This window comes from Tamandua tetradactyla, chromosome 20 (genome assembly GCF_023851605.1).
Source record: "Tamandua tetradactyla isolate mTamTet1 chromosome 20, mTamTet1.pri, whole genome shotgun sequence".
NCBI classification, from domain to species: domain Eukaryota; kingdom Metazoa; phylum Chordata; class Mammalia; order Pilosa; family Myrmecophagidae; genus Tamandua; species Tamandua tetradactyla.
In genome coordinates, this window is record NC_135346.1 from 48,434,143 (window position 1) to 48,446,830 (window position 12,688).

Below are 12,688 nucleotides of genomic sequence, written 5' to 3' on the forward strand. Positions count from 1 at the left end.
ACAGTCTAAGTTAAGGGTTAATATCACAGTTTTGCAAGTGAGCATTTGAAGGTCTTTCTTATAAATAAATAACCTTCTATTTGGTCCCCTTGTCTTCAGGTACCATCCTTTTAAAACTTTAGAATAGATAATACCTCTCTAGGAACCTTTGCACTTAGAGTAAAATGTAAACTATTTCACGTGAGCACTGATGGCTTTGCTTTCAACTGTTCCCACCCACCTCCACCCCCATCACCATGTCTGACTTTCTCTGCTCCAGGGACATTGGCCTCCTTCATGTCCTCAGACACAACAAGCTCTTCCAACAAGATTAAGAAGGAAGGAGCATAGTAGTTTTTAAGTTTCATATCTTCCCCATTAAGAAGAGTCAGCATGTAAGACTGATCTTGGGAACTTTTTTTTTTTTTTTTTTCTTAAAGTTGCTGAAATGTGTCTGTTGTTTGCTGAGGGCAGTGACTTATTCTGGCCTCAGCTACTTTTTTTTTTTTTTTTAATTAATTAACGGAAAAAAAGAAATTAACCCAACATTTAGAAATCATACCATTCTACATATGCAATCAGTAATTCTTAACATCATCACATAGATGCATGATCATCGTTTCTTAGTACATTTGCATTGGTTTAGAAGAACTAGCAACACAACCGAAAAAGATATAGAATGTTAATATAGAGAAAAAAATTAAAGTAATAATAGTAAAAAAAACAAAACAAAACAAAACAAAAACCTATAGCTCAGATGCAGCTTCATTCAGTGTTTTAACATGATTACTTTACAATTAGGTATTATTGTGCTGTCCATTTTTGAGTTTTTGTATCTAGTCCTGTTGCACAGTCTGTATCCCTTCAGCTCCAATTACCCATTATCTTACCCTGTTGGGAACTTTTTGCATTTTTTTTTTCACCCTCTTTCTGAAACACTTGGCTGCCACATTTTGCTTAGCTTGGTCTTATTCTCTTTCAGGGAGCAGTTTAATTGTCACTTTCTCAGAGACCTTCCCTGCCTACTCGGTCTACATTAGCTTTTCCCTATAGTTATCTCCACACTTACTCTTTTCCTTTTTGGCACATATCAGCACTCTAATTATACATCTATTTGTTTGATGTCTCTTTCTCCTACCTGACCCTAATTTATCTGAGGATGGGGCATGTTTACATGCAAAGCATGCAGTGTTTCTCGTGCCTAGCTAGCACAGGTACTGGAACAGCACAGTGCTCAATAAATATTGGTTGAGAAACAACATTGGGATGAGGCTCAGAGAGGTTAACTAACTTGTCTAATGTCACACAGGTAATAAGTGCCAAAGTTGGGAATTTGAAAATACACCCCAAAACCCATGTGTATTTAACTATAATTGTTTTTTCCAAGTTGCATTCTTTGAACAATCATGTCCTGATGATTTGGATAGATGTTCCAATAATACAAAGGGATCTGTGGCCAAGCAAATTGCAGATATGATTCTATTGTTTAAAAGAAATTGAATATATTTCCTTCCTGTAGGCTACCGAAGGGACTTTGATATGCAGAAATATGTTGTAGCTCTCCAAGAGAAGGATGTGCTTTGACAATTTCCTACCCTTGTTTGGTCAGGATTTATTTCTCTCCATGAAATTAGTATCTTGTGGAACACCAGGATTCAACAGAAAGCAGGGCAGGAATCACTCAACTACATTCTACTTCTCCCTTAGAAATGGGTTAATGGAAATTGCTATTGACAAATTAGGTCTAAATATTCCAGTATCTCTTAAAATAGTTTCATGCTTTCTGCTCTCTTCTCCAAAATGAATATTGTAGGGATAAATTTTAAGAAAATATGGTTGGAAAGTAGAAATGAAAGAAAATGAAGTGGATTGTCATTTAGATTCTGGTGGAGAAAATAAGGGAGGGATATATTTTAAGAAATAGCAGATTAGAAAACACAAACTAAAGAAAGTTAAGTGGCTGGTAACTAAACCATAAGCATTTTTCCCCCCACTTCAGAATGCTATTAAAAATGTCTGAGAATGATTTTAAAAGCTAACTTGCCTTAATGGAGAAAGTATGAAATTACAAAATAACCAATGTAATCACACCTTAATCTTGTTAAATCGAAACACTGTAATCTACATTCAAATTTCACATATGGTCAATCTTGCAAGAGCTGGGTAGATGAGCCAGAGCGCTAGCTGGAATTTTAAATAGAGAGACTTTCCTGCGTCTCCAGCACCCGTTTACTTCTTTATGAGAAATATTTCCCTGGGACTGGGGAAGGTGTATCCCAAGCCAGAAACAAAGCAAGTTGTTTTTGTAGTTGGATGAATAAAAACTGTTTATTTCCAGAAGCCAGATACTCATGATCAATCCCATCATAAAGAATGCAGAGTGCATGTCAGAAAAAGGTGGAACTATGGGAGGAGAAAATCGGTTTCAGCAGAATCTTGCCAATGCATTATAACAATCTATTCACAAAAGTGGTTTTTAAGAACAATAGTTAAGTGAAGCATTTTTGCCTAATGCGGCTGAATGTGCCTGCCAATTGAACATGCAGGATGTTCTACCAAGTTCCACCCGTGTCAGAGCATATGATTTTGAAACCTGGTAGTTCTTTATGCAGTGGGTTCACCAAAGGAATGGCCTGTTGATTTTTCGGTCACCTTTCTGCCTATGGGTACATATTCATCTCAGGTATAATGAAGTGATATTGGAAATGTGCATGGTTTTTATAGACTTCAGAAAAAAAAAGTATTCTGGGGGGAGAAAACTTGAAACTCTTAAGGACGGAAAGATAAAAGAAATGATCTGGATTTCTATCTTCTATTTGTTGCATGCTGCTTTATTGGGTTTTTACACTTTCACCAGAAACTTGAAAATGTACCTTAAGTCAGCTCTTCCATGGGGATTTCTGATTATGGTAACTGCAGGTGGTGCTACCAACTACAACATTACAGGGGAGATTTGGCTATTTCATTCATTCCAGCAGGCTGTGGCTTCCCAGCAAGTCACTTGTCTCGGGAGTATTTTACTGTATCTATACTATGACAAAACAAAGCAACTTTGAAGGTTTCAGTAGACACAGCCTCAACAGGCAATTCCTCCAGAGATTTGAAGGCAAAGAAAGATGAGACAAGGTAGGGTCTCCAAATCCTCTGTGAGATGGATGCTCATATTACAGCCCTCCTCCTTGAGCTTTCCACCTGCTGAGAACTTCTGAGGGGGTCGCAGCAATTTTGCACCCATTGCCTTTTGCTCTAATGGACGAGTGCAATGGCACTGGTGCTAGGAAAAGTAAACCCTTCATTCCAAATCAGAAAACTGTGTGCCCTAGTCTGACAAGTATCCCAGCTTACACTAAGAACATGCCTCTTCTCAGTTGTGAGTGGGGCAGGGGAGGAATGAAAAGGCACAAGGACAACAAGCCACCAAAAGGGGATTCAGGAGATGCTTTTCTCAGTCCTGGATCAGATTCCTTAGAGGCTTCAAGCTCTACCTCTCAGTTTTCTGCTCTATCAAATAGCGTTGTTTGGACTTCAGATTTTATTTTAAAGAGGACATTAGAAATTATCTGTATTCCTTGGATATACCTTCATTACAGATGTAATTATAAAAGAAATGTTGCCAAGGATGGTATATTAGACTCAATTTTTGAATCAATTAAATGTGCTCCAATATTCTTGCTATTATGCTCTGAGGCTAAAACATCCTAGCTTTTGAGCTTGCATAAGCTGACCTCATTTACTCTGGGAACATTTGAAGTACTTAGGAATGTATGGATAAAGCACCATAGAAAGAATAACTCAATCTAGATGTGAGAGACTCCTTTTTTTTTTAAGCTTCATTAACTGATAATTATTTGCATGCAAAACAATGCCCTTACTGTTTGATAAATGAATATTAGCCTTATGTCATACTGATAAAAGTCATGAACAGAACTGGACTCCTCTGCATTTTGGGAGACGTTGTTATTTTGATGCTAATGGATTATGTTCATTTTGGGTAGATAGATATCTCAAATGACTCAGCAGGACTGACTTAAATTAGATTTGTCCATCCATGCTTTGCTTATTAGTATGTCCTAGATATCTTGATATTGGTCTCATATTACAATGTGTGCTTCATGGAATTTGTCTGTCATGACCTAAAGATTTCTATAATAGGAAAATTTGATGGATCATAAAAATCATGATTATGTTTTTGGTTGAAAGAATAGCTTTGTGAGCTTTTTTCTCCAAAAATGTATTCAGCAAAATGAAATAACTTATTAAAATCTCTTTACAATATATGTTCTTTTGGAGTCTGTTGGATATTACTTCTTTGCAGATACTAGCTTCTTATAATAGAGAGCTGTATTAGTCAGGGTAGGCTAACAACTGTAATAAATAACCTCCGAATCTCCATGACTTAACATAATAAAGATTTATTTCTTACTCATATCACAGTCCAGTGCAGGTTGGGGGGGCATGGGGGTGAGTTGCTGTGTGGACTCTGCAGCAACCCAGGCTCTTTCTACATTGTGGCTCCATGCTTCTCTACTTCCTGGGGCTCTTCTCTGTTCAGAGTGTTGCTGGGAATACAGAGGGGGGATCATCGAGGGAGGTTTTTGTTAATTGGCTCATCTTGGAAATGGTGGGCCTCATTTCTACTCACATGCCATTGGTTGGAACTCTAACATGAGCCCTTAGGAGAAATAGAACATAGGTTCTGGCTAAGTGACTGGCGAAAAGAAGGGACACAGATATTGATGAGAATTAACTGTCTCTTCCACAAGACTTAGCCACTAAATCAAAGTTGATTAAAGACAGACATTTGAGCACTTAATACATGAAAGTCTTATGCTAGGCCTAACAGTGGTTTCCTTGCTGTGATAACAGTGAAGAAGATAAATAAGGTACACAAATGATCATCCTGCTAATTAAATAGAGAATATGGTTATGCATCCAGGGTTTAAATACTGTTAAAGGGAGGATAAAGAAGGGATAAATTCTAACAACTTAAGGCAATTCGTAAATTTTCTTGATGTGATGGTACTGGCATGGGCCACACATTCAGCTACAGGATCCTAGCCTGGGTCTGCTATTTGCTTGCTGCAAAATGCTGAACAAAATTCATGAACATCACTTTTCTCATCTATCAAATGGTTCCACACTGCTTGGCCTGCCCATTCACCATATGAAGCTAACGTTCAGATTAGATGATGAATGGAGAAACATTTTGCAAGCTGCCATTCAAATATCAAATTAAAGTTCGACCTTTAGGGCTACTAGCATTTTTTTTTTAGCCTATGTCCACAGGTCAGAATTATGTTTACAAAATATTGTTTGAAAACAAATCAACGGGGAATGCAAGGGTAGTTCAGTGGCAGACCTACCATGTGGGAGATCTGGGTTTGACTCCCGGTTCGTGAATGTCCCCCCAAAAATACAAATAAACAAAAAAAGAAAAAATACAACAAATGGTGCTGCAATAAAGGGATACTCACATGGGAAAATAATAAAATGTGACCCTGTCATACAAAAGAACAAAACAAAACAAAACAAAAAACAAGTCAACAACAGAATTTTCATGTGAAAAGGAAAGAATCACACGGTGTATTTTTTTTTTTTTAAATCTTCAGAATGAAACTGATAGTAAATGCCAAATTATTTGCTTTCCCTGGTCCCTGGTACATCTTGCCTCAGTGCCAGTTTTGTGACCTGTCCTTGGAAAGTATCATTAATTATCTCTGTCTTTCCTGCCTCTGAGGATTGCAAAGAGCTTTGGACAAAATTGAAATTTGTGGTAATGTTTTTTGAACTGTAAAGGAACATATCTGGAAAGGAGGTTTGTTATTTAACATTTAAATTCCAGATGTTTAATTAAGTTGGGTCATCTGTAAGAAAAGCCATTCAAATCACACCTCCATAAAAACTTGTAGCTGAATCTAGTTTGCTTTTAACAGCACATGAAAACAGCAGGTGGTCTTTCATATCTGGCATCTATTATTTTTAACTGTATTATCGCTGATCATTACATCCTCAAGTTGATTGTTCTCTGTCATATTATAATGTACCTCTCTGAAAACTTTGCATCCTTCTGAGGTTGCAGGCAGAGGGGATCAGAATGGAGAAGCAGATATTTCTGAGTAAGGTGAAAACATACTAGCATAACTAGTCCCCAAAGCCTGGAATCAGTATAGGCATGGGTTTAAAATCATGTCCAGGATCTAGAGTAATCAAATCCAGGTCATACTCTGGGATCTGGCCTAAAATTCCTATAATTGGCAAGACAAAGACCTTTCTCATCATTTCTTCACACTCAAGCTGTGGCCACCTGGATGACTGTCTCAGAAAAATGCTTGGCCGACAAGTTGTCAGAGTTAATATCTAGGGAGGTATAACGGCAATGCTTTAGCTGACGTTATTGACTTAGAGCTGGAAAAATACAAAAGGGTCGTTTTGGGGGGATCAGCAAGTTCTACTTCCAAATTCTGACAAATGACTGTGCCTTCAATTACCTAGGGCTGTGGAGAAATGAACCAGATAAAATCAGATGATCTTTTTAATGCATACTTTAAGGTGTACAACAGATTTTACTATTGATCATTCCTCATTGGTCTACTTCTTAAGTCTTCCTCCATGGCTGCTTCTAACCTGCAGATGTGATCGCTGAGACAAGTTTAAACTGCAGTATTTAACCTCTCTTGACCCATCCCTTTTCATAAACTCAGCTAAGGAGTAAGGACTCTTTTTGACACCTGGCCAGCTTTCCAAGTGATTTTACATTCTTTACCCTCTGTTAGGAATGTCTTTTCCCTCTTTGACTAACTGAGAGTGGCTTCTCATTCTTCACACTTCAGTTTAAAGATTCCTTTCCCTGGAAGATGCGATGTGACCCACCGGGCAGGACTGAGGCTCCGTTACGTGTGATCACAGCGCCCTCTAGGCAGGACCGTGACAGCATTTCGGCCACCATTGTGATGCGTCTCTCCTTTGTCTCCTGTAGGCAAATGGTGAGGTCCTCAAAAAGACTGAGATGATATTACTTTTTGCATCCCCAGCCCCTGACATGGCACTCTGCACATACTCAGTTAAGTCGTAATGAGTGAAGGACCCTCTTAGAAGGAGCGAGGGTATTATAATATCTGGGAGCTGATATTTGTACCTACTCTGAAAATGCTAAGAATTACAACGTTAAACCCACACCTTGAGCAGAGAGTGGGAGAAAATAAAATAAGTAGTAATTGCAGAGGGAGGCAGCTAAGCATGTGGTTGCTTTGGGTATTTACTCGTTAGACCAGACTGAAGCAGCCTTAATCAGGGAAAATCAATCTGCGTGTTTTTCAGTATTAGCATAAACATGCCGACAGAGAGTGTGGTATAGGTGTTGGGAAAAATCTTACATCAACCCACAAGTTATTTGTGGGTTCATTCCATGGGTAAGTTTTAATTGCTTAAACTTACCCAGAATGGAAAATATATCTTCTTTAAGCAGTGTTTTAAATCATGTCACATCTGAGGTCAAACATCTCTTAATTTAAAGAATAAAGTCTAAACTCTGCCTGGTATCTGAGTTCTTCTCCAACTTGATCGAGTTGCTAAAGAGTACTTTCTAGTCATCAGCTATCTTAGCGAAAATTGCCCACATGACTTTCTCCATAATCTGCTCATATTCTTCATTTTTGGAAAGCCCACCTCTTTAAGACCATCTGAAACGCCATTTTTGGAACTTTTGCAGCACTACAAAAACACAGCGATGGCACATATACTATGAATTGTCATTTCCATTCAAATAATCACAAGCTTATGACGTCTTCTGCATATTAAAAGATATTTAATTTAATAGAATTAAACCTTATCTTTTTCATGGGGTTTGGTGCCTTGTTTCCTCAACTTTAAGATTGTTAATGAAAGGAAATTCACTTCTATTTATTCAATTACAGCAGCTAGCACAATATTTCGTATTATATTGACCATAATGTGCAGTAAATATTTGTTGATATTGAAACTGATGCCTTTGTTTAATAATAACGTTAAATTAAATTTTGGAATAAGAGGTTCTGTGCAGTGGGATATGCTTCCTTTTCTGTTATCAGAGGAATTGGGTTTAAATTGCAGCGCTGTTCCTTTCTATTTCAACTCTCTGTGCTTTACTTTCTATAAAATGGGGATGTTATGAATAATTGTACAAAGGAAAAGAAATGGAAAAGAATCCATGTAAGGATTTTTACAACCTGCTAAGTATCCATTAAATCCTAGCTATTCATATGGTGGTATTATATTTTAGAGGCACTAGAGCCAAAGTTCCTATGTTCACATCCCAACTCTACCAAATATGGATGGGACCTTTTCCTGGTTAGGTTGCCTTACCTCCTTGAGCCTGTGTTTTCTCTATGAAATAAGAAGGGCAGTTGAACTCTCCTCACTGTTTTTGTGAGGGCAAAATGAGGGTTATGCATGCAACACTCTAAACATAGTGCTTAGATCATATAAGCACTTAATAAATATTACTATTGTGCAGAACAGCAGCTATGTTAACTGAAAATATCATTGGCCCATACTGACCTTTCTACAAAGGGAACGAGGCATCCTTAATAAAATTATTTGTCCAAAAGGTAAATCCAAGGGTGATTCATATCCCATTTTGCCCTGACTTCTTGGTGCTATGAAAGAGAAGGCACATGGACTGAGAATTAATATGGAAAGTATTTGTCACTGCTCCATGTATTTGTCATGTGCATTTGTGATTTGTATTTAACTGGTGCTTAGCACAGCTCTTGGCATTTAAGGACCTCCAGCTCCCTGCCTTGGATGCTATGTAGGCATCACCCATTGGGATACTGCTGGCCCACGTTCTAGAAGCGGTCAGCTCTCTTGCTTCCCCCAGCATCCAGGCCACCTACCCACCAAAGGGCTCATACAAGCTCTTGCCCATATCAAAATAGTACATATATTGGGTAGAATAATTGCCAGTATCTCATTTTCTCTCCCTAGAGAATAACCTATGCTGTTTTTAAGAAGGGATATAGACAGCATAGATGGCCTTGTAGGAAGATTAACCAATAATAGTTTTTTCAGTTCCCTCACAGGGAAAAATGTACAATTAAGTTGATTCTACTATCCCAACGTAGTCAAGCCTCACTGGGTTGCTTGTTAGTCTCAAAGTAGCATTTGGTTTGAATCTCAGAGGTAGCATAAGAACCCACTACATCAATGCTCGCAGAATATTTGTGTGGGGGTGTCTGTGGGTGTTTGTGTGTGTGTTTGCATGTGTAAAATTCATATTTCCCTTTAGGGAGATAACACAGTTTTGGCCAAATCAGATGTATAAACTTTCAGGGATAATGCTGTGCCTTCCTATATTTAATTTATTGACTAAAGTCACATTTGATTTATCTAATGGTTTGGCGTGGCATGTCACATGACATCTCCGTTGTTTGAGACACTGGGTGCTTAAGCTTCTAAATGGTATTCTCACTGGGAATTATATGATAACATACAAATATCCATTGGCATTAGGTCCAGGGTTCTGTTGATTTTTTTGTTTTTCTTTTTTAATTTATGCTGTACAGAGTTTGTTGGTAATCTCTCCTTCATTGTCTGATGAATCTGAGGCTGACCCGAGCTGGATTTTGCTTCTGACCACTTCATCAAAGCAGTTCTTGTCAAACCCAATGGCAGAACACATGGCTAAGTCCTAGGATCTGTTCTCAGCCCTCATCTTCTTCTTTTTTTTTCATTTCTTGGAACATTTGCATCTATTCAGAAAAAGGAATAAAAAGAAAACAGAAAAAAAAAATTCATATATAACATACCCCCCACCCCTCCCCATCACCGATCACCAGCATTTCACTCTAAATTTATTTTAACATTTGTTCCCCCTATTATTCATCTTTATTCCATATGTTTTACTCGTCTGTTGACAAGGTAGATAAAAGGAGCATCAGACACAAGGTTTTCACAATCATACAGTCATCTTGTAAAAGCTATATCATTATACAATCATCTTCAAGAATCATGGCTATTGGAACACAGCTCCGCATTTTCAGGCAGTTCCCTCCAGCCTCTCCACTAAATCTTGACTATTAAGGTGATAGCTATTTAATGTGTAAGAATAACCTCCAGGATAACCTCTCGACTGTATTTGGAATCTCTCAGCCATTGACACTTTATTTTGTTTCATTTCACTCTTAACCCCTTTTGGTCGAGGTTTTCTCAATCCCCTGATGCTGAGTCTCAGCTCATTCTGGGGTTTTTCTCAATCCCTTGATGCTGAGTCTCAACTCATTCCAGGATTTCTGTCCCACATTGCTAGGAAGGTCCACACCCCCTGGGACTCATGTCCCACGTAGATAAGGGTAGAGTGGTGAGTTTGCTTGTTGTGTTGGCTGGAGAGAGAGAGGCCACATCCGAGCAACAAAAGAGGTTCTCTTGGGGGTGACTTTTAGGCCTAATTTTAAGTGGGCTTGACCTATCCTTTGTGGGGTTAAGTTTCATATGAACAAACCCCAAGATTGGGGGCTCAGCCCATAGCTTTGATTGTCCGCACTGCTTGTGAGAATATCAAGAATTCAACTTGGGGAAGTTGAATTTTCCCCTTTTCTCATCATTCCCTGAAGGGGATTTTGCAAATACTTTTTCATTCACTCTTCAAATCACTCTGGGATTTATCGGGGCATCACTCTGGACAAACCAACAAAATCTCATGTCTTACTCAAGGTTCTACATACTTATGGTGTTCAATTAAACTGCTTACATAAGTTATATTAGGAAATGCACTAGTTAAAATATAAATTTTGTACCAAATAAAAATTTTTTGCTTTAGTCTCACACATAAGGTAAAATTTTAAAATATTAATTACCATCTATTTTCAGCACCCTGTGTTAATGACATTCCTTTGTTCTTCCTCATGCAAAAACATTTTTTAAATTTGCACATTTAGTCACTATCATTATACACTCTAGGCATTCCTAGATTATACCATCTCAGTCTTGATTGTCTATCTTTCTTTCTCAGCCCTCATCTTACTTGACATTCTTCAGTGTTTGACACAGTCAACACTCTTCCCCTTAAAACTCGTTTTCACTTGACTGCTTGGATACCCTCTTACCTCCCGGGTTTCATCTTCTCCATACCCTTTGCTCATGACTGGCCCATCCTTTTCCCTCCACGATTCTTTGCTGGGTCCTTCTCTTGTGAACATTCGCTGCCTGGCTGATCTCATCCTGGGCTGTGCCCTTAATGCCGTGTAAGGGATGAAGACTGTTGCCCCTTTGTCTCTGTTCCAGCCACATTTGCCTCTTTCCCTACCTTGAACTTTCCAGGTAGGCCTCCACCTTTGTACCTGTTAGTCACTATAACTATAAACTCCTTCTCTCTGATAGCTAGCTGTCTGTCTATCCCAATCACTTCCTACAAGCCTTAATTGTCATTTTATCAGTGAAGCCTCCCCTGCCCTGCCTATATGTATGATCCACACAGCATAACCACTTCCTCTAACGCTTTGTAAGGTAATTATGTCAGGCAGGGGCCCAATAGGAAGCAGATGGCACACTCTAAAGGGTTCACTAAAGAGAGGTTAATAAAGGAATCGTATATGGAGGTGTAGGCAGGATGGAGGGAAACCAGCAAGGAACGGTGATGCAGATAAGTATGTGCAACGGTGAGACAGCCATTTCCACCCCATGCCTGAAGGGACGAGGGAAAGCACGTGTGTTGCCAGAGTCTGTTTGTGAGTTGGAGTTAAGAAAGGGGCACTGCTCAACAGGAACACAGCCACTTCTAGAATCATGAAGAACTAAGAGGGATGGGAGAGGTGGTGCATAAATTGGGAAGAAATATCCCCAGCTTTTTCTTATGCCTTCTGAATTCTGTTGTTGTTTCCCATTGGCTGATGCCTACTGGCATGCACACGGCAGGTGAAAGTGACTCTAGAATACAGTTTGCAATGGTCCAAGCTTAGACGGAAAAAGGTTCAGAATGGATCTAGAGAAGTGGAAAAGACAAACTAATAGAGGATCTTTAGAAAAGGCTTGGAATGGGCACTTGCAATGTTGAAGTCATGCACTCCAGGAATCATTAATGTGATTACCTCCATTGGTTAACCTTTATAGCACCCAAGGTAACATTGCTGAAGTCCTTACAAGCCTCTTCTCCAAATGGCAGGAGTGATGTTCCAAATATTTAGCAACCAACATGACACAGGCACTCAACAGAGCGGTTACCCAAAAAATGAAGCAATTTATCAAACTGGGGTATATGACACAGTGTTCAAAAGAGAATATTTGCGAGACATACCGTAATGTAAATATTTGGAAGGGGAAATTTTTCTTTTTGGTGAGTGCACTTTGGAGAAACTTTGTCTTATATCCAGGAATTTTTATGATATATGACAGGGACTGTGTGAAACCCTATGGAAAGAGTATCTCATTTAATGTGCCAACGACCACAGCCAGCAGTTCTTGTAATTTTCTCCATTTACAGGTTTGTAGCCTGAGGCTCAGTGAAGAGTGATTTTGCCTAAGACAATGCATCTGGTTGTGGTGGAGATGGGATGGATACCCAGACTTTTAGTCTTAATATTAAGACCAGTGGTGGTTTAAGAACAGAAACTTCATTTTGTGAGTTTTCAATTTTGATTTTTTATGTTTTTAAGAAAAATCCCTAGGAAAGTCTCTTTTTATTTCCTGCATCATGTTTTTCTTTCAGAAAATAATTTTGATTCATTCCTGGATTTGG

General features: G+C 38.7%; 1 protein-coding gene across 1 annotated transcript in view; it reads left to right on the forward strand.

Annotated features, from left to right (window-relative positions):
* LOC143664338 (teneurin-2-like) overlaps positions 1-12,688 on the forward strand; it is a 392,537-nt gene that overhangs the window by 170,067 nt on the left and 209,782 nt on the right. The gene's annotated exons all lie outside the window — the stretch shown is intronic.